Source organism: Hesperophylax consimilis, chromosome 17 (assembly GCF_061612785.1).
Source record: "Hesperophylax consimilis isolate HC1 chromosome 17, BYU_Hcon_1.0, whole genome shotgun sequence".
In the NCBI taxonomy this organism is placed as follows: domain Eukaryota; kingdom Metazoa; phylum Arthropoda; class Insecta; order Trichoptera; family Limnephilidae; genus Hesperophylax; species Hesperophylax consimilis.
Genome location: NC_142852.1, coordinates 4,510,515 through 4,534,124, shown reverse-complemented (window position 1 = coordinate 4,534,124; position 23,610 = coordinate 4,510,515).

Below are 23,610 nucleotides of genomic sequence, written 5' to 3'. Positions count from 1 at the left end.
AACACCACTCGCGATTTAGAAATATCACAACGCCGATTGCTAACAATAATTCATTCGTAAATATTGGGAAAACGTTTTATTGCCAACACTTCAAAATGGATTCTTCATAATCTATAGAACCATTGGCATTTAAAATTTCAAACGCATTTGTCACTTGCGTCCGTTTCTCGTTTTTAAAAAAAAATATTTGAAAATAAGGTAAACCTTAATATATGACTTAATGCCCATTTTGATAAAACAAATTGTAGATTAATGTGACCCAATCACAATACCTTGATAACGGGGATTTGCCCCGCAGCTCACATGGGACCCTTCGGTCATATTTAAATGTATCATACTTCGAATAAGAACTACCGAAATTGCACTCATTTTTATCACCGCACATTTTTATTGGCTGCTATCTTTATGTAAGATCGCAAGATTCAACCCGAACTAAATGCAATCTAGACAGTTAGATAGAAGCTACATAAAAATACATAGTTGTTTTTAATGTGCGACATGTATTGACTTTATCTGCAAATCTATAATGATTTTTTTTAAACTTTATTTATTCTCATTTCTTTACACATATAATACATAAAAACAAATAGTATAAACGAGAAATGAAAACCCTCTAAGGCACTGCCTGAGTGTGGGTTATATAAAAACGATTACTATATTCCCAAGTACCTAAAGTATAAATTAAATAAGTACGAAAAGGTTTTTTTTTTAGTTATTATACAAAGTAAATAGAAAGCAATATGTACTTGTACTACAGTTTAGAAAGTTACAGAAAGTTAAACTCCAATTTGTAATATTTAATTATTGAAGACAGTATTAGCAATTTCCAAACGAATATTTGAAATAGAAAAATCAGAAAAATGTGCGGTGATTAAATAATAATAAGAATTTATTCCAGAATGAAGGCAATGTTTGTAGTTTTTTTTTCGATATTAGTTTTTTATTTAGATAGGGTCCCATTAGCTCAGTTAATAGAGCAGTGCTCCTGCAAGGCAAGGGTCCTGTGTTTGAGTCATAGATGTGACCTATCTTTTTCTGATTATTCTTTTTCAAATATTCGTTTAGAAATTGCTATTGCAATATTGTCTTCAATAATTAAATATTATATGTAATCAAATGAACCAATGTAGCAATATATATAAATATATATATATAGTTTTTTTACTTGCTGTAACCCTGTCTGTATCATTCTGTCTGTGATAGAGAAACAATGGTGCGTTATACTTTTACGTCCCACATATGGCACTGTTTTAAACAATGATATTTAACACCCATAGTGGACTAGATAGCCGACCTGGCGGCCATTGCCGTAGGAATTTGAAGCCATCTTGAAAGAGTCAGATCACGGCGGGAATTCAAAATACATGCATTCTATCGTACATTAAGAACATATTTGTTTAAACACCTCTTTATGAAATGTATACTTTATTTCTAATTAAATATTGAGTAAATGATTAGTAAATAAATAAATGGATTATTAACCGACTCACGGAATGTGTGACAAAAGGCTTTTCTAATTATGGTTTTAATACATACCGCACCATCATTTTAGGACTCAAACTTTGCCAAATATATTCAAATAAGTTATTGTGAAAGAAAAAGGACAGGATTTGACAAAAGTTTGATTGGGAATTGGGAAAAGAGAAAAAATGACGTATTATATACTAACAGGATAAGCTCCTGGGTTTTTATTAGAAACTAGAATATGTACACTCATTTTTAAAAGCAACACAACTAAGCATAGCAAACACTGTTTTGAATGGTAACTATTATTTTATAAGCAATAATAATTAGCCTGAAACACTCATCCACATTGAAAAATCTCCTGATAAAAGATACATGACGCCAACGGGACTTGAACCCGTGTCCTTTCGATTTCCGGTCGATAGCTCTGACTACTGAGCTATGGCGGCTTATCTCTTATCCGCGAAATAATTCAACATATACTAGTGTTTCATTCAACAATTACTGCTTGTTATATTTTTTCACCTGAAAACAGCCAACTTTATTTTATTTGTTGCGTTGGCGTCATGTATCTTTTATCAGGAGATTTTTCAATGTGGATGAGTGTTTCAGGCTAAAAATTATTGCTTAATAAATAATTGTTACCCTTTATGCTATGCATAAAAAATCTTGTGTTAAACATTAGTTTACCAAAAAAAAATACTGTTTTGAATGATTTCTGCTTTTACGTTGTACTTAGAAAGTTTACAATGGGATAAGACAATATGCTGCAATAACGTATAAAGTCACATAAGACATTGGCCTAGTCATAGTCATATAGTTACAGGTTTAAAACTGGTAACGTAAATAAATCAGGATTTATAGATGTATTGTAATAATTGATAGGGAGTGACTTTCTTAGGCAAACATAAGTTACCGCTCAGATTAAATATTGGAATACCGGTAGGCCTATATCAGTCTTTGCCTAAAATTAATGTAAATAAAACATTATACAGTACATATATATCTTAAATATTGAAGACAATATTAGTGATTTTTAAAACGAAAATTAAAATACTAAATATTAAATATTAAATTTAAAATACTCAATAAAAGTTATTCCGAAAAATAATAACATATATATCTTATAAATATAAACAAATCAATGCAGATAAAAAATTGAAGGCAATATTACCTAAGCAATTGGAACCTGATTATATTAAAAAAGTGAATTTGCACATAGACCTACATTTGCTTCATAAAGACTTGTTCAGAGCAGACAATTTTCAAAATGAAATCCTTTGAATAAAATCAAAGGCGGCTTTGCGGCCAGCACCTAGGCACTAGGCGCTTCTTTACCGACACCGATGTTTGCGGCTACATCTGGTCCAGCTTTGCCGGCAACATGGTGGTCCGCTTGACAACAGGTCTCCAATCCTAAATATTTAATTAAACTTGATAAACCAATTCTCCATTGTACACAAATCACGCTGGCTGACCTTTACAAGATGGCTCTTCAAATCACTACGGGCGCTGCTATACGGGAGGTAGGGTGATTGGCGATCTAGTCCACTATGGGTGTTATACAGGGTGTCCGGAAACTCGTAGTACAAGCGGGAAACTGGTGAATCTACATCACATTTGGAGTCGATTTTGTAGTATATATTTTTTTGATTTGAGCTTTCGTTATCGAGTAAATCGAGTTAGAAGTTGATTTTTTTTATTTTTATTTTTTTTTTTTTTATCAAATTCTTTTAAATTATTACTAAAGATCAAAGTACCCAACTAATTAAAACTATTTGAAAGTAAAACAAATGAAGAAACTCGGATTTGAAGCATTATTTTGAAATCACCCTTCATTTAATCCGGTGTAATCATAAAATATTTCTGCTCTGCAGGGTTAAAACATCTGTTGTTCAACCCTAAACACCAGAAAAAACTTTAACCCTAAAATAGCCGAAAAATATATTTTTTTGGTTTTTTTTTTTTTTTTTGTGAAAATGCTCAAATCAAAAAACTTTATGTTTTTTTGGGTTCCCCATGTGGTGTAGATTCTCCAGTTTCCCGCTTGTACTACGAGTTTCCGGACACCATGTATATCATTGGTTTTAAAAAAACATGTTTTTTCCTGTCACAGGTGACATCTTTATAATATAATTATATAAAACACAAGAGTATTCAATAAAACATTAAATAACGAATTAAATTCGGCTATTTTGTTAAAAATAGATAAATGTTATTTTAGCTAAGTTCCAAATAATTGCATGACACCAAAAAATTGGTGTAAATTGGGCAAACTTAGTGTCGTACAACCTTCAGTATCACAGCAACCATGCAACCATCTACGTTTAAAGTTTTTCTGCAATGAATAATGTTTTGTATACATATGGCGATGTACGAAATAAGGAAAAGACTGTCACGAAAGAAAATACGGTGTTGGATTCTCGGATGGTTATGAAAAAAGCGTCTGGATTAAGCTTTGAATAAACATATGAAGATCCTGAAAGCTATAAACTCTAAGTTCGTGTTAACTTCTTTTATAATTTAACTGAACAAATTTTCCGACAACATATTGGACAGGATAAAAAATGTCGGGAAACATTGCTACAAAAATTGAAACTCTAAATTACGCTGAGATATTTAACAACTGGAAATAGTTAGTGTTGACGTAATATTTAGTGATTCAATATTTTTGCATGAGGTGCTCTGGAATATTATTTCACTAAATAAATGTTATTTTTCAAATAACATCTTTTACAGTTTCCATTTCCACGGCTCTAATAATTGCCTTGAAGGGCGCTTCACGGGAATCTCTATTTTCGTACTGAGGCTGCTTTAAATCCCAGAGACACTCGTTTTGCTAGTATTCATTGATAAACTGTACATTTTTAACAGCACCACAGCGTGGATTTGTTATTTTCGATGGTTTAATGGTGGCAAATCTCTCAGGTAATTACAAGGAACCCATACGTCCGCTCGACTGAAATGCTTTCACGACACTCGTTGGCATAAATAAATCACTTTCCTAGTTGCATCACATATTTACACTACACAATTAGTTGCATTATTGAGTGATGCCATAATTTCACGGTGGCGCGATTCTTATTTTGTTGCATTAAACTATGTTAATACGTGATACCAGAAGTGCAACTAATGTCATGAAATAACTTGAGCGCAACTAGTTACGTAGTGAAAATTCAGCTTTAAACAGCGCGGTTCTGCATTTCAGCATGCAAAATACTTGACTAAAAAATATCTGTATCAAAACTTATCAACAAAAATTTCACAAGCATTGTAGGTAGGTATTAGCTTTTGAAATGACAATATGCATTGTTCTAACCAGATTGTCATTTATCCAATTCGCAGCTCCGTCTCCAAACTCCACCTTGCTGAATAAGGATTTGAAATGAAGAACAAGGACAAGAACACTTTGAAAATTTCGAGTGCATTTGTTTGGGCTAGACCAGAAGAAGAATTGTAAGCAAGTCGTTGATGTTTATCGTGTGTATAATATTTACCTTTATTGAAGATACTTATACATTCGTTGTGGCCACAATTATTACTCCGAGCTATTGCGGTGGAACTCATGTGATTGTGTTGTGCTTACACTAACTTTATTATAATGTGTGCTTCTTTGCGGTCAGTGATTGGCCTCTCTTTTTTTCTTCTTTCATAATTTATTTCGGATGCAACATATGGAATGATTAATTTTACTGCTGACTAACTAACTGGGTTAAACAATGTAAGGAATATTATGTAAAATTAGCCCTTAGAAACAGGATGAAACGATTGAAAGATGACGAAAGCATGCTTGTCCACAATGTTAGGTTGTTTATATAACATAGACATAATAAGTCATGGTATATAATTATTTTTTAATTAATTCATTCGAGTAGGTACTGAACATAAAGATCTGAAAATACTTCTTCACTTTACTAAGAGGCCGCGCTTATGAACAGATTATTGAAATTTTTTAGAAAATAAGGACTCACTTAATACGTATACTTATTTAAAAAATACTTTTTATCAGGTAGACAATAAAGAGCAGTAAGTATTTCTGTTTCTGGAAAAGGAAAATAATGAATTTTATAGCTATTTAGCTAAACATATGATAATTTGACTTTTTTCTCCACGTCTGGTTTTGACATTAAATTATGACAATATTCAATTTTTTACACACTTTGTGACGAATCAGTTTTATTAATTGAATACATTATTTTTTATTGTACAAAGTTAAGCAAATAAAAAAATCACTTTGTAAATGAATAAATATAACTATGAAATGCACTGGGAATCTTTTTCTCAGCTGTGAGTCAGCTTGTGTCTCGTCAAATTATTCTTTCGAAAACACGAGTAGTTGCACTTGGAACATGAAAAAGGTTTTTCTCTACTGTGAGTCAGCATGTGTCTTGTCAATGTTCCCTCTTGACAACATGAATAATTGCAGTCAGAACACGAAAAAGGTTTTTCTCCACCGTGAGTCAGCATATGTCTTTTCAAATTTTTATTTCGAGAACATGAAAAGTTGCACTCGGAACATGAAAAAAGTTTTTCTGCACCGTGAGACACCATGTGACTCGTCAAATATGTCTTTCGTGAACATGAATAGTTGCAGTGTGAACATGAAAAAGGTTTTTCTCCACTGTGAGTCAGCATGTGTATCTTCAAATGACCCCTACGAGAACATGAAAACTTGCACTCGGAACATGAAAAAGGTTTTTCTCTACTGTGTGTCAGCATGTGGCTCGAGAGATAAGCCTTTTGAGAACATGAATAGTTGCACTTGGAACATGAAAAAGGTTTTTCTTCACTGTGCTTCAGCATGTGTCTTTTCAAACCTCCTTTTTGACTACATGAATAGTTGCAGTCAGAACACGAAAATGGTTTTTCTTTACTGTGAGTAGGCATGTGTCTTGACAAATTTGATTTATGAGAGCATGAGTAGTTACAATGAGGACATGATAATCGCTTTTCAACAGCATGCGTCTTCAGATCTGTCGATAAATTTGAAAAAAATTCGAATTAAGGCTCAATAAGTCTTATTACCAACACAAAGTTTAGATAAGCGTAGTTAATTCGTCAAAACGTAAACGTAAGTTAAATAGGAGAGCACGAATTGATAAATCATTCAATGAAAATCGGTGTTACCTGCTGTCTTGTCAATTCTTTTAAAACGTTCTAAGCATTCCTTCTTAACATCCGGCAGGTCTATGTCAATTTCCATATTTGGACATCCCCTTTCATCTTCTTCTCGGGGTCCTGGTTCCGCCTTGATGGTTACAGTCCCCGCATTTAAGCTACCTGGATAAACAAAATAATAATTTGTACATTGATAATTTATACGAAACGAAACATAGTTTTTAATTAAAAAAGCAATAACCGTAAAAATAACGAATAAAGATACCATTGATTAACCACGTAGATGCAGATCTTGTATAAAAGTCTTTAAGGTCAATTGACGATACTATAAGAACACAGACACACTCACTGACAAATAGGGTGCATCATCTGGGTAACAAGTAAGGGGGTACTATTGAAATATTTATTGATTCCATTAATTAAATAAACCATAATCTATATTAGCACTTTAATTATTATTTTTAAATATACTATATTATAATTGTCATCACAATTTTACTAATATAATTTTATTAAAAAAAAAAAAATTGTGTATTCATAGAACTATTTTGTACCTACTTTATAATCCATAACATCTATATCCTGTTAGTTTTTCCTGTATAATACAGATATTCCACAAGGTACACTGCATCTTGTATCAATTTTATGTAAAAACCTTTTTAGGCGTATAAATAAATGAATAAGAAAGCCCCCAGATCTCCCCAGGGAACGATGTTTCAAGACGGTTTTTTTAAGTCGATGGATCAATAAACGTAATTTAAAGTACAAATACAAGTGCGTTTAAAGTATTCTACTTCCTTATTTCATACTTATTTTCGTATGAAAGAAGAAAGTTCCCGCACGTAACCCAGTAAAATAACACTTGAAACTTACATCATGTCCCAAATAAAACGAGAAGACATTTCAAAATGAACTTGGATTCCGAACATCGAAATTAAACATCCTACATTTTTATTATATTCAATGAAACTTACTGGCTGACCGAGTACCATATGCATATTGCAAACATTCCTTCTTTACATCTGGGAGGTCGAAATCCATATCCGTATACGACATTTCACCTCCGCCTTCTTCTTGGGGACCTGGTTCCGTCTTGACAGATATAGTCTCTGGATTTAGTAGATCCATGGCACTGCTGTGGTAACGTTTGGTAATTGGTTTAACTTCAAACAAACATACCTGAAACAGAACATAGTTGTAACGGAACTGTAATTTGAATGAGTTTTTAATATTTTTTACGGTTGGAATATTCTGTCAAAACAATGAAGTCGTAGCTAAGACACTTATTTGGAAAAAAATGATACAAATTGTGACCTTGAAGTAAAGACAACGGTTGAGAGAATCATTGACAATATTCTGGTAACTCAGTATTTATATAATATATCTACTCGTATATCTAAAGATAATTGGTTATTCCGCTTTTAACTGCTTCTGACAGTTTATGAGCAGGATGGTGAAATACCCCGTATGTCTTACATAAAAAAATATTTTATTAATGCATTTTTTTGTTGGTAAATGAATAATATATACTGTACTACTACTAGGAGAGGCATATTTATCGTACCCAGTAAAATTAAAGTAGAAATTATAATGTTCTTAAAGACAAGGTTCATGAAAATTATAATAATTGTCTATGACTTCATTCTTGTCTATGTATAACCTGTATATTTTCTGACAAGTGCTTTCTTCTCCGACAGTCTTTCTTCCTGTTTCCACACTCCCTGTTTATCCCGCCCTGTTAAACTTATTATCCCGTACATGTGATGGTTATTGGTAAGAAATAATACTTAAATTCATTGCTATTCATTTTGGTAGCGGCCGTTCTTCCAGTTTAGTTAGTGAATCATCGGGCGTTTTGTCACAGCAGAATGTTTTAAACTGTCAATTTGACATCAACCTATTAAATGATTAGTATTTCAAATGCATTTTATTAAAATGATAACAAATATACGGATAACAGTTGTTTAATCACAGGTGGATTACAACGGAATGGCGCTAGAAATATACAGTAAATAAATAAAGAGTTTTCCCAAGATAAACGACGTTTCTCTCAACCTTTGTCAGAACTTCAAGGTTTTCTATTGTGTATTTTTGTTACGACTTGAGAAGCCAAATTTTAAAAACTGAATTCCGTAACAACTTTGTTCTGTTTCAGGGTTAAACTAATTACCAAAGCAGACCATGGATCTACTGAAGCCAAATACTATATCCATCAAGACGGAACCAGGGCTCCAGGAAGAAGGTGGAGGTGAAATTGCATTTTCGGATTTATATTTCGTCCTCCCAGCTGTAACGAAGGAATTCTTGCAATATGCGGAGAGTACTCATACAGCCAGTTGCATTACATACGTGTAAAATATAGAACTTTAAATACGGATGTCCGTAATCCATGTCTGTTTTGAAATGTCGTGCACACAGGTCATATACTTGTTTCATCCTGTCTTATAATTAGGTGTATTGGGTATTTACCCTAAAATGCGTCCTTGCCGGAAACTACCAAAATACAGCACTATTTTAACATAATTATATTGTTCACAATAAGTTGTCGGTTCCTCTATTTTCCCCTAATTTTATTGAAACATGATGTAAATTACACGTATTTTTTATACGTTAAAAATTCATAAATATTGATTGCGAAAACAATCCCATTGACTTACAACTCCCTACTTAAGGTGCTTGTTGGTACCTAGCATCGTGTTACCTACACCTTTCCTGTTGATCTCCTTTATGCATATTATTGTTGCCCATCGACCCAACTCCTACCTCTCCTTTACATGACAGCAATGCATATTTACTAATGTAGAAAAATACCATTATCTTTTATCATTTATTACAGGGTCGGCACTGGCACTTATACAATCATTGCCTCTTATTGAAGAAAATTATGACATTGCATGGAATATTCTGGTAAATCAATACCAAAATTCTAGAATTCTTTTCACGCATTATGTTGATGAAATTCTTAATTTCAAAATTTTACAAAACGAGTCAGCGTCAGGTATAGCGCGGTTACTCAGTACGTTTCAAGAGAATTTCGCCGCTATAAAGGCGATGAAGATAGAAAATATCTTTGATAAATTTGTTGGTCATATAATGATACGACCGATGGATCTGACAATTTGAATCCAAATTGCCCGGTGAAGAAATTCCAGGGTTGGATTCAATTTTCGAGTTTTCTAAGAAATCAAACGCGTATTTTAGAAATGTTATCTCCACATACTACAAAAGAGAAAAAAAGGTTCAATATTAACCTTCACTGTCCATTATATAAAGGTGCACATTTTATTTCCAAATGTCCATCTTTTACATCTTTAAGTCCCCATCAAAGGAGGGACTAAATTAAAACTTTAAACCGTTGTTTCAATTGTTTGAAACAGCACCATGTAAAAGATTGTGTATCAAAATTAACATTCCAGGTTTGTAATAAAAAATACCATTCAATGTTGCACATTACCGCTGAACCATCGGGCGAAAATGAACTTAGTAATTTAAGTGCAACCAACCCTGGCCGCAACAACAATTCCGAGCGTTTCTACCGTTTTGTTAGGAACTGTACAACTTGAGGTCCGAAATCCATATAATGATTTTATTCATATACGCGCCGTCATGGATTGTGGGAGTCAAGTCTCTTTGATTACGGAAAGATGTGCTAAGTTCTTGGGTTTGTCTATTAAGGTACATCGTATTTCACTGAATGGCTAAGGCAATTCTAGTATAAATTCTTGTCATGGAAAAACAAAATGTTTTATAAAACCTCGAATTAAAAAAGGGCCCATTCTTCAATGTTAAACTGTCATGATTACGGAAATCACTTCTACTCATCCGTCATATGATTTACCATCGAGTGTGACGTCACAATTTAAAAATTTAAAATTAGCTGATGAATCATATTACATGTCGGGCAAAATAGACCTTTTGTTAGGAGCTGACGTGTACTTGGATATATTTCATAATGGCCATGAAATAATTCACGGCTATCCATGTGCTGTAAACAGTGTATTCGGTTACATTATAATGGGGAAGATGGAAAATTTGTCATTGCAAACGCCTTCGTCTTTGTTGAGACAAATTCGTTAAGCAATACTCTTAGAAAATTTTGGGAAATTGAAGAAACACCTTCAATTGTGACGAGTAATCCGGACGACGAATTAGCCGAAACAATCTACGCTTTGAATCACTATCGAGAATGTGATGGTAGATATGTTGTGCCATTATTAACAAAATCTGAAATTATGCCTTCTCAAAATTCGTTCAAACTTGCGGAATCGCGATTGAACAAACTAGAAATTCGTTTTAAAAGGAATCCCATGTTAGCAATTAATTACGGAAATTTTATATAAGAATATGAGTGTCTGGGACACATGACACGGGTACCTCGGAATTAAAATGCATTCTTCATATTGTATTTACCTCATCATTGTGTTTTGAATCCTGACAGTAAAACTACAAAACTACGTGTGGTCTTTGATGGGTCGGCAAAAACCCAACCAAATTACTTATCTCTAAATTACCTATTATTGAACGGTCCAAAATTGCAAACTGAAATTCCACGTATGATTTTAAGCCGTTTTCCTATACATATATATCACCTCTGGAGAATATTGCAACTTCGACCCTCGCGAATTTGCATTTTCCTCTAGGTAGATGCTATCACGATATGCGATGACACTGTTCCCAGGACGTTCAGTTGTGTGCTTACGGCCCGTGACATCTTCACATACTATGACTACGAATTCTAGGCGTTCATGACCAAAAGTAGGGATAGGACTGTGTGTAAATTCATTTGGATTCTAGCTTTTTTTAATGAGGTCACTAGCTCCTCGTGCAGTAGGTAGGGGGGTTTTTGATATCTAACCCCTCAGGTAGGTATAAATTGTAAGGAAAGATTGTTTCAGCAAATGTTTTTATTGAGGTCGCTACCCTCATGAAGATTTGAAATAGGCGTTTGAGTGAATTATTCATCTCTGACGTACCTACGTAGTTAGGTATTTGGAATGTTTTCTTGTTGATATTATTTTTATTTCTAGCAAGTGTATAAAACACACATGCGTATGCCTACTGTGATTTGGTATGAAGAACGTGCTTTGAGAAACCTGCCCTTATTGGAACCGATGTTTTTTGTGTACTATCGAGTTCATAACAGCTGGAATGCTGTTTGTTTATTTAAAGGGACCTTGACCTAGTAAGGTTTTATGAATTCCTTGTGTGTAATTTATCTGTTATCAGTGGGACGTAATATCTGCTATCAGTTGATAGCTTAGAAAGGTCAATCGTTCGTTATTGTTTTGATTGTCATAATACATATAGGTAAATAAGGTTTACCTAATTTCGAAAATGATATTTAGAAGTATTAAGTATTTAGTAAGTATTTGTGTTTGACACGGATGTAATAATATGTATTTGGTCGCTGAGATTAAGTATTAGGAATATTGCTAGGTTCATGAAAGTTTCACCTAATTTTGGTATAGGTATTTGAAGTTGGTATTTGTTTTTGACACGGGTGTGGTAATAGGCATTTGTAGGTGGTAGACCACTGTGAGAGTAGATATTCGTGATAGATACATCTTTATATTTGAAGAGGTAGAAAGTTATACCATGTAATAGGTATCATATCTACCTAATTCTCGGGATGGATCTAGTTTGCTGAAATTATCGCAACCAGAGACCGGTTTTATAACCTGTTAAATAAAATATAAAATATTATAAGATTTCGCTTGTTAATGTCCCCCTCCTCGGTTTCCGGGAACGCTGCCTCTTATGATTTCTGAAACTTACTATTTTGATTTTAAACTCACCTGCTTTGATCTGTGCAAATATTCCTGTCGGGTTTAAACAAAACGATATTTGCGACCAAAGTTACAAGTTCTACCTACTTGCCGTTTATAATTTAGTCTAACTAAGTTTATTCGTGACTACCTTTTATTTTCAATTTGACCGCGGCTTTAAGGTATTGATCTAATTTTCGTAATTATTCCGGCTGACCTAAGGACTGCAATTATTGTTGTTATTTTTTCCGAAAAACATCGCAAGCAAAGATAAATTATTTAATATTATTATTTAGACAAAATATAAACTAGTCATTTTATTATTACTCCCTTTTATTTTGGAATAAAGGAAAATGATTATTGTTATTTTTCCGAACCATTATTTTAAGACAAATAGACGGTATTTATTTTTATTATTATCTTAATACTTTAAAGTAGCCGATGAATTCATTATTTTTTTTAATTCTTTACTATTAATTTTTACACAAATAGACAATATTTATTTTTATTATTTTCATTTGTTAAAATACTCACTGAATTCTTTCGTAATTACTTTAACTGAACAGTAAAGATCACAAAGAGATTAAATTAAATCAATTCCAATCATTATTATTAATTTTTTTCGAACTTTTTTTTTTTTAAAAACAAAGTTATAAGTATTTATTATTACCATTTTAAACAAAATTTACACTAAATTATAATCTATTTTTAAATATCAATTCGCAATCACGTTCACATTAGATTTCCGATAAAACCCTTAAATTTATTTTAAATGTTTTTCACTTTTGGATGAAACAATTATATTAAAATTTAAATAATTCACCACTCACTTAACACTTTTCACTTTCACAGAAAACACTGAGTTTAAACTCTCCTTTATTTCCGCTGATTAATTTAAATTAAAACTGACTTATCTAAATTATACTGATGGTAGCTTTGCTAAGAAAATTTTAAACAACACTGAATTTAATACTTGTAGAAAATTCACAAATTTTTTTAAGTCCAGAGACTTTTTTAATTACCTGACCCGGCGTATCCACGCGTTTAATTCCACCTTCCTCCTCTCGAACTCTCCAAAACTATGGTCACTAACCAACTCGTAAATTTGAACATATCTGCCATTAGTTTCGGATATTTAAATCTTGTCACTTATTCAGATGACAAAGTCATAATTCGACAAAACCTCCAAAATCACCTCTCTCTGTTTTTTAGTTGCAGGGCTGGATCAGTATCCTTTAATTATTTTCATAGAGTTCGTCGTAAGGTTAAATGTGTTTTTCTAACAATGTTTAATTTCGTTTGTTTTCTGGGGATATTACCAGTCCATCACTGTATCTCCTATGCACATTTGATATTCAACGTTTCTTATCTATTTCTTTAGTCCTTTAAGAATCTTCCCACTAATTTCTGTTCTTTTCGGAATTGTGTTTCATAATTTAATCACTATTGTTCTTGTCTTAGCAGGTAAGTTTATATTCGCACTGGGTTCCCTTAATCCAATGATGTTTGTTAGTGTTTATCTTAATTCTCATATCTTCCTCCGGTGAGTATGTTTCTTTAAATTGGTTTCCATGCTCATATGATGTGTGAAAACCTTCCCTATACTGTATTTCTGTTGTATCTATCTCAAATCAATTTCATAGTACTGTTATTCTCGTGTATATTTCAGTTCTTGCCAATCTGTAAGTCTGTATGCGTCCTTTCTTCCAAACCCCCGCTTTCTATTTAAATTTCACTTGGAAAACAAAGTTCAAATGTTTTCCTTTATACCCTTAAGCGAAATTTATGTACTCATTGTTTAAATTCAATATCCTGGGTGTTCCAATGTTTTTTCTCTCAGTTTTCTTATGGCATCATGTTCTTTTTTTTCGTTCATTCAAATTTATCTGACGTTTTTCTCCATCTTTCAAGCACTTTTTCCGGCTTTATTTTCTAATCTGACCCTGTAAATGGGCAGTATTATCCCGACATTGCATCTCTTTCTTTCGCAGCAAGCAATTAAAATATATCGAAGAAAGCAAACACTTTGTGGCTTGACATTATACAAAATGAAACAAACACTTAGTTTTAAACCACTTTATGTTGAGGTATATTCGTCGACCGGATTCGATTGGACTCATTCTTCTTTAGGACAATAAAATATGTATTATAATTTAGATTTATATTTTATTGTCCTGAAGAAGATTGAGTCCAATCGAAACCGGTCGACGAATATACCTCAAAATATACTGGTTTAAAACTAAGTGTTTGTTTCATTTTGAATTAAAATATAGTTTTTTACCTTATTTGTTTATCGATCTCACATGTACTCTAATATTTTATTGTATTTTGGTGTCTGTAATTAAATATAACGTCCCTTCGATAATCTAAACAGTTTATATTGAACCGTGTTAAGTTTACATCATAACAATATAATCAATTTTATCGTTTTCCAGGGTCATTTCCTTTGTCTCAGTTTATTTACAGTAACAGCGATTGATAACCTAGCTATTAAACACTATATCATGGTAGACCAAAATATATCATTTATAATTTTTTTCCCTCTACTTTTTATTCAGTACACTGTAGTAATTCAGTTCATTCTCTAATTTATGTCTCCCGGTTTCGCAGAATGTTCGTTTCATTCCAAATTCATATAGTTTTCTCACTCTTCCGACCTTTGCAGTGGTAAAGATTATGTATTTTGACATTGATATCCTTACATCTCTTCAATTTCTAATCATCATTCATCAGATACTATAATTTTTTTCCATAAACTGATTTTTCGGACCATTCATTTCATTAATGGAGTTCATAACCGGATGTTCTCGATGTCTTTCGAGACAAAGGATTCATTTGTTTACACTTGCGTACATTGAACTTCTTGAACGCGTGAGACAATTTCAATAATAAATCATGCCTTTGTTCTAGTGCATCTATCTTCGATTGGTCGCTAAATGTGATCGCCACTCCCATAAACTACGCGTCTTTTTAATTACAGTTTCCTGTAGTTAGTCCAATAATATTCGATAGGTGTCGCCAGTATCCTGTTTTCCTCTGTATTTCTTATTGTGTTAATAATTTTCCTTTTTCTTCTAGGGTAGGGATTTTATTTCCGGGTGTGAAAACTTGGGAAAGTTCAAATCATCACACCCTCAAGCGGACGTCTGAGGTCATTTTTATCTGATATTGACTTTGAAAAATTTCATCCAATTTCCCGCTTCCATGGTATCTTTATTCGTTAAAAAATAGTTTATAGTTTTTCGATTAAAAAAATGTTTCGTTTCATATCATTGGTACGAAGATACATGGCTGGCCCTACGTGGGCGCAATTGAAGCAGTTCGCTCCGGTCGTCGAATACTAAACTTAACACATCGCCCTTGATATTAATTTTTAGTAAATACCGCGCTACAAAAAACCTCAAATCATCATTTTATTGATAACACTGATATCCTGCCTTGGCAAGTACTAATTAAGACTGTTAGGGCAGCCAAAATTAAACTTGCGCCAGGCGCCGTTTGGTTGAGGGCTGGCTATGCAAAGATACATTCTATTTATACCCCTTTTTTATTCCAGGAAACATAAATGTGGAAACAGTTAATATAAACGCGGATCTTGGACCCCGACAAGCTGAAGCAAGGCTTACTTTTATGAAAATTGACATAGACCTGCCGGATGTTAAAGAGGAATGCTTAGAACGCTTTGGGAGAATTACGAAGGCAGCAGGTAAAACTAATTTTCACTGTAAACTTGAAAACTTCTGCCTCTCCTATATTTTATAACGTTTCTACGAACTTTCTTCGCTTATTTACTCAAAGTTTAACTGAATCATTTTCATCGATGTTATTTTTTAAATTTGTTGACAGATCTTCGGACGCATTTTGTGGAAAAAGGATTCACTCCTCCCCATCGCAAATACTCCTTTTCTCCTAAGTCAAATTTTACAATGAACTTTGGGACCCATAGAAAACCTTTTTCTTGTTTGAAGTGCAACTATTCAAATGCTCATAAGCGAAATTTAAAGAGACACATGCTGACTCACAGTGGAATAAAACCTTTTTCATGTTCCGTGTGCAACTATGCATGTTATCGAAAGAGCGATCTAACGAGACACATGCTGACTCACTGTGGAGAAAAACCTTTTTCATGTTCCGTGTGCAAATATGCGTGTTGTCAAAAAGGTCAGCTGAAGAGGCATATGCTGACTCACAGTGGAGAAAAACCACTTTTATGTTTGGAGTGCGACTATGCGAGTAATCAACAGGGTAAACTCAAGAGACACATGCTGGTTCACAGTGCAGAAAAACCTTTTTCATGTTCCGTGTGCAACTATGCGTGTTGTCAAAAGGGTCACCTTAAGAGGCACATGCTGACTCACAGTGGAGATAAACCACTTTTATGTCTGGAGTGCGACTATGCCAGTAATCAACAGGGTAAATTAAAGAGACACATGCTGATTCACAGTGCAGAAAAGCCTTTTTCATGTTCCGTGTGCAACTATGCGTGTTGTCAAAAGGGTCGGCTGAATAGGCACATGCTGACTCACAGTGGAAAAAAACATCTTTCATGTTCAGAGTGCGACTATACATGTTGTGAACAGGGTTACCTGAAGACACACATGCTGACTCACAGTGGAGAAAAACCTTTTTCATGTTCCCTGTGCAACTATGCATGTAATCGAAAGAGCACCCTAACGAGTCATATGCGTACTCACAGTGGCAAAAAACCTTTTTCATGTTCCGTGTGCAACTATGCGTGTTGTCAAAAGGGTCAGCTGAAGAGACACATGCTGACTCACAGTGGAGAAAAACCACTTTTATGTTCGGAGTGCGACTATGCAAGTAATCAACAGGTTAAACTAAAGAGACACATGCTGATTCACAGTGGAGAAAAACCTTTTTCATGTTCCGTGTGCACCTATGCATGTTATCGAAAGTGCGACCTAACGAGCCACATGCTGACTCACAGTAGAGAAAAACCTTTTTCTTGTTCCGTGTGCAAATATGCGTCTTGTAAAAAGCGTCATCTGAAGAGGCACATGCTTATTCACAGCGGAGAAAAACCTCTTTCATGTTCGGAGTGCGATTATACAAGTTATAACCAGGGTAACCTGAAGGCACACATGCTGACTCACAGTGGAGAAAAACCTTTTTCATGTCCCCTGTGCAACTATGCGTGTTATCGAATGGGTCAACTAAAGTTCCACATGCTGACTCACAGTGGAGAAAAACCTTTTTCATGTTCCGTATGCAACTATGCATCTTATCGAAAGAGCGACCTAACGAGCCACATGCTGACTCACTGTGGAGAAAAACCTTTTTCATGTTCCGTGTGCAAATATGCGTGTTGTCAAAAAGGTCAGCTGAAGAGGCATATGCTGACTCACAGTGGAAAAAAACCTTTTTCATGTTCAGAGTGCGACTATGCATGTTATAAAAAGAGCAAATTAACGGGACACATGCTGACTCACAGTGGAGAAAAACAATTTTCATGTTCCATGTGCAACTATGCATGTTATCGCAAGAGCAACCTAACAAAACACATGCTGACTCACAGTGGAGAAAAACCTTTTTCATGTTCCTTGTGAAACTATGCTTTTTATCAAAAAACCGACAGACATGCGGATTCACAGTGGAGAAAAACCGTTAAATGTTCCGTAAGTCCACATATTAATGTTTTTTTTTATTTATTTTTCATTTTCGGGAAATGGACGGTTTACATTTAATCAGTTTGTACATAAGTGTTTTTTAGTAAAATAAAACCAATTATGAATTTCCTCCTTGTGACTTTAACTGAGACAGCATAATTTAAATTTGTGAGAAAGTAATATGATTTAAAAAAACATTTTTGTGGATTGGTGTTACATAGGCTCTTTTCCATATTTCAGGTACCGTGCCTTCGTTCATTGATTTATTATATATAATGCAGAGAGGTTTTGCGAGTGTTTCGGCACAATTAGATACAAAGTATGATGGAATGTCATCACACGTCAAGAACTTTTATTGCTTTTAAGACTATTTCTCGTGTGAATTTAACCATGGTTAAATATACGTTATTTGTGTTTTCTGGTATGTCGAATGTAGGTAGGTTATTATCGTTTATGTAAACTGATAATAATGGAAATATTCCATGAAAATATAACATATGTCTTGGCCATTTTCTGCTTTTTTATCATCTAGGTGCATCGTCCTTGGAAGAGACGATTGTTTTTTTTATATTATTGAAATGATTCCAGAAGAGTTTAAAATTAACATTCATGTTACTTTCAGCAGTACGTATATAATTAATGCAGAGTTGTTGTGCAATTCGTTTATGTCTAGATCTTAAGAGTAAAAACGTTTGGTAGTCACGTGGATTTTGAAATTTAAAAAAAAATTATTATTTATATATTTTTTTAATTACCATGGTGGATAGTTACAATTTTTTTCCGGTTTAGTTGGTACTTAATTTATTTTAATATTGTTCAAAATGTTGTAGAATACGTCAGTTGCGTGTTGAGTATTCAAATGGTTCAGTTTATGATCCCAACCAATTTCGTTAAGTTTTGTGTTTATTGCTGAATAATCCGCTTTTCTGAATTGTAATATTTGCTTTGTGTTATATTGAAGTTTTTTTTTAGTTAAAATCGAGATTAGCAGTGTTTGATGATAAACATCTTCGGGTACTAATGAGATATTGTTATGCGTAATTTTCAGTAGAACGTTGCTTACAGCCAAGTAAAGAATGTGATTATACATATAGTAATACTCAAATTCTTTGTTTCATTTTGGCGAAAAGCGACCGCTCTCCCCCTTAATTTGATACGACTCGAGGTTCGTTTTGGCGTGTGAGAAAAAAGTTGCCTTTCATTTGTTTCAGCGTAGGCGAAAAGCGACCGAGACGCCTCTCTGTCGGTATAGAACCCGAGGTTCAATTTGGCCTGGCAAAAATTCGACTAAATTAAGGTAAAAACCGGCACAAAGGCGAGTCAGCCCGATTTTGTATGGAAATAATTACCCGACCAACTCGACCGGATTCGTTCGGGCCTCGATGTCGTCAAAATTGTCCGGGAACTCTGGCGGCAGAAACTGGAAGCGATCAAGGCGCGCCATACAAAAGCGCCGCAGTTCGCTCTTCTGCCGCCGGGATGGCCTCACCCACAAAAAGTTGATTTGTGGCCGTTTAATTGGCACAGCTTCCCGGCGACAAATCAATGATTCCCCGCGAGTGTTGCCACACGCACGGTTTCGAAACGGCTAAATTTCGATGCATTTTCTCAATGTTTCGTTTTCATCGATCGCCATCGATCTGTAAAACTTTTTCTCCTTCACCGTTTATATTTTTATTCAATTTCGAACGCACCCGAACGCGAAATGATTAAAAAAAATCGTGCGTCTCTTTTGCTCAAAAATGTTTTATTTTTCGCATTACTCAAACGTCAATTAAAAACACGATTGATTTTGATCGAGCGTCGGGTCTGATTTAATCAGGTATCGTTGATTTTTTTTTAAATGTCACAAAAAGTTTTATAAAATTTCCCCATTTTTAAGGAAATGCGTTTAATTTAAGTGGAAATGTTTTTCTTTGCATAATGGTATCATTGGAAAAAAATTAGTCGCGTGGTCACTCAAAACCACGTGGTACGCTTTTTTTTATCAAATCTACATTGTCAACCTGATGATTGAATTCCGTCGAAAAGGCGCAGTCTATGGTTAAAATTATCGAAAAAAATCATCGTCCGAAGGTTTAGGAAGGTTAATCGGCTGTCTTAATCGGCGCCCTTGAGGTGTTTTTGCACAAAAACGGCGTTATACAAGTCATCCAATTATAATTATTTTTATTATTAAATATGGCGCTCGGTTCAAAATGTCTCACAATAACCGGCTTAAGTTTGACATTAGCTATTTTAACAAAAAAATGCCATTTTAAAACAGTCGGACTTTTGGCAATTTTTTTTTAAATTAAATTAAGTTTGAAATTTCAACTTTTTTCCTCCTTAATGATAATTCTTATAAAGCCATTACTGCCAAAAATTACCTCGAAGACGCTGTAATCTACCAGGAGCACAGAAGTTTGTGAAAGTTATTTACTATAAAAACGGTTTATTTAATTGTTTTTTTTTTTTTAATATAAATTTTTAAATTAAAAGTTTTTACATTTTGCGTGTTTTTAAATGTTTTTTTCCAAAATAGAACTCCCTTGGACTTTTCAAGAGTGTTGGTGACAAAAACCGTACATAAGATATGGGTATCAAATTACGCGTCTCGACCTACACAACACGAATGGCTCGGTGAAAAAATTATCAGTAAGCTCCTTGGCACATTTTTTTCTCAAAATATTCATTTCTTTCGAAAAAAACATATATTTTGATACATTTGTGGACAAACACTCATTGTTTCATTCATATGCAAACATACATATTACATTAATAAACATTTTTATTATTTTTCTCTTACTCCGCTTCACTCTTAATAAGCAATATTTCACTTTCAAATAAATGGATTTAGCTTTATTAATTCAAAACATGATTTATTATGTCAGGGGAGGCGGAAAAATACGCACTTTTAATTGTAATTTCGTTTATTAAGTCACTTACGCGATATGTCAATTAGAATGCGGCGCCGTTATAGTCGCAGCGGAGAAAAACAATTTTTCTTGTTCCCAGTATATTAAATAGAGTTTCCAGTATATAAAATATGTATCATTTGTAATGGTCAAAATATGTATTAATGTAGAAAGCAATCATTTTGTGGTTTGACATATTTAATAAAATAAAATATAATGGTTTTTAAAACCACGAGTTTCTAGTAATAATTTATACCCTGAAGATGCTTGAGTAAAGCGAAACCAGTCGGTTCTAAAAATTATAAAAAAACTCGTGGTTTAAAAAAAAAAAAAAATTATTTTGTTTTGTCAAAATATTTATTACCTTTCTATTTCTTTAACTTTTTTTCCGAATCGCATTGTAAAAGATATGATTTTTTAAAAATTTAAATGTACGAAGTAGGTGTAAAAAAGATAATTATGTCATGCTACTTACACGAATATCAAAATATATATGAAAATGACGTGTAAACATTCCTAAATAAAGATATTATTATTATATTATTATTGCATATATTTTATGGGAGGTGTGGAATTGCACAAACATCCCCACATTCCGGAATAAACTCGTTATTATAATTATTATTATATTATTAAAATGCTTATAATAATCATGATATTTGGCAAATTAAGCCAGGGAGCGAGAAGGGAGGGATTTTACGAACCCAAGTTCTTCGGGATTGCACGTAGCAGTGTCTTCCAAGCGGGCTCTTACAGGACCTCTTCTAGAATCATGGCAACGAGGGCTCGTGATTATGAGAGAATCATTTACGCAATAACTTGAAGGTTGTAAAAATGAAAAAAATTAATTTATGTCTATAAACGATGAAATAATATTATAATTTATAAAAACATAAATATAAATAAAATCAATTTAAACTTTAATCATAAAAATGTACTTACGAAAGAATACTAATCATCAGATTAAACCTGTTTAAAAAATAAAATCCCATTACGAACTGAAGTCTATATTTAAAGGTATTATTGTCCGAATTCAGAAAGACTAAATCTGACTTATAGATTTTTCAATTTTCCTAAGTTCGTTTAGTTTTAGTTTTCGTCGGATGTATTGTACCAATTTGTACTTTGCCCGTGCTAAAACTTAGTAATACCTACTATAAGCTAATATTCAACAAAAGAAACCGAGATGAAGATTACATAATGACAGTTGATCGTTGATATTATTCCAAGTATTAGTCACTTGAAGTACATACTGAGGCAAATCCGATTAAATGGGTATCTAGTTATATACATCAACAACAAACAATGTAAATTGGGAAAACCCAAATCTGGCAGTAATGATTGGAGATTTCTTTGGAAATGTAATTATTGAAATTTCTCATTTCCATTGTAGTTAGAAACTTTTATAATCACCAAAAATACCTTAATTTTTAACTGACGTAACAAAGGGAAATTAACTGACCTAAGGAAGGAAGGGAAGTAAGTAAGTTAAATATTTTCAGAGCATGGAAGATTTTTTAACTTATTTTTAAAAAATAGGTCAAAGAAATATAATTTATTAAAAAAAAAACGCTTCTTAATATATATTACACAAATGCAAAATAACAATTATTAATGCATAACATATTGGTACTGGTTATAAACATAATTGTTAACTTTATAATTAAAAGGATTACACTAACTAACTAACCATCAGGCCGTTTCCCAGCAAAGGTTAAGCAGATTTGACTGACCGTCAAATAACTCGGTCTTGGCACACACTTCTTGCCTCACTCACATTCATACATCGTCTCATGCACACTCTTCTATTATTCTGACTCTTGACATGGCCCGACTCGAGTATCTGATTCACTTGATCGTGCCATGTCTTCCTTAGGAGTCCCCGACTTCTCCTACCATTCACATTTGCATAATTTATTCTCCTTACACTCTTTTCTTCGCTCATTTGTTTAACATGCCCAAACCATCTAAGCGTCCCTTTCTTAATCTTATTCAAAGCCAATTTTAACTTTTTTTCTCTCCTTACATACGGAATAAGAACACGGGAAATACGGGCAATACTTACATAAAATATGTACAAATAGCAATAGTGAAAAACATTCTCACGCCTAATAAATACAGATAAAAATCAATGTACAACTATCGTTTTGTTCAAATACTTACAATTAAAGTACTTCTATGGTTCCTCACTATTATGAATAACTGGGTAGAAAGTAAGAATAAAAATCCACTAGTGCACAGTCCAGCACTCGCTTTACGGAGAACAAAGGTTTGATCATCTCACTAATATCTAATGAGTTTGGAGACCAAACGCTGGAATATTGTGTACCAGCATATTTAATAAACTAAAAAATAAATTGCCTCTTAATGAAATGAGAAACCTAACACTAAAAACCTAAAAAAAGGTGGATAGTTAAAGATAAATCAATGTTTCTGTTAAATAATTTTTAATTTTATTGTTTTTCCTTTCTAAAACATTAATTGATAACTTTTATTGCTAAAACTATTGTTCCTTCTGATGTTAACACAGTAAAAACAAAAAAATTCACATTTCTATAAATGTAATATGTCAAATACTGCTTTATTTTCTTATTGAATACGACAACCAAATTTATGGAGAACCAAAAGACAAGCAGCTGTGTAGCAACTTTACTGAGCTACCTCTGTTTTGTTAATTGTGTGAAACGATTGTATTATTAAATAAAATCTTATTCGGCTGTGAGCACTTTTGGTAATATA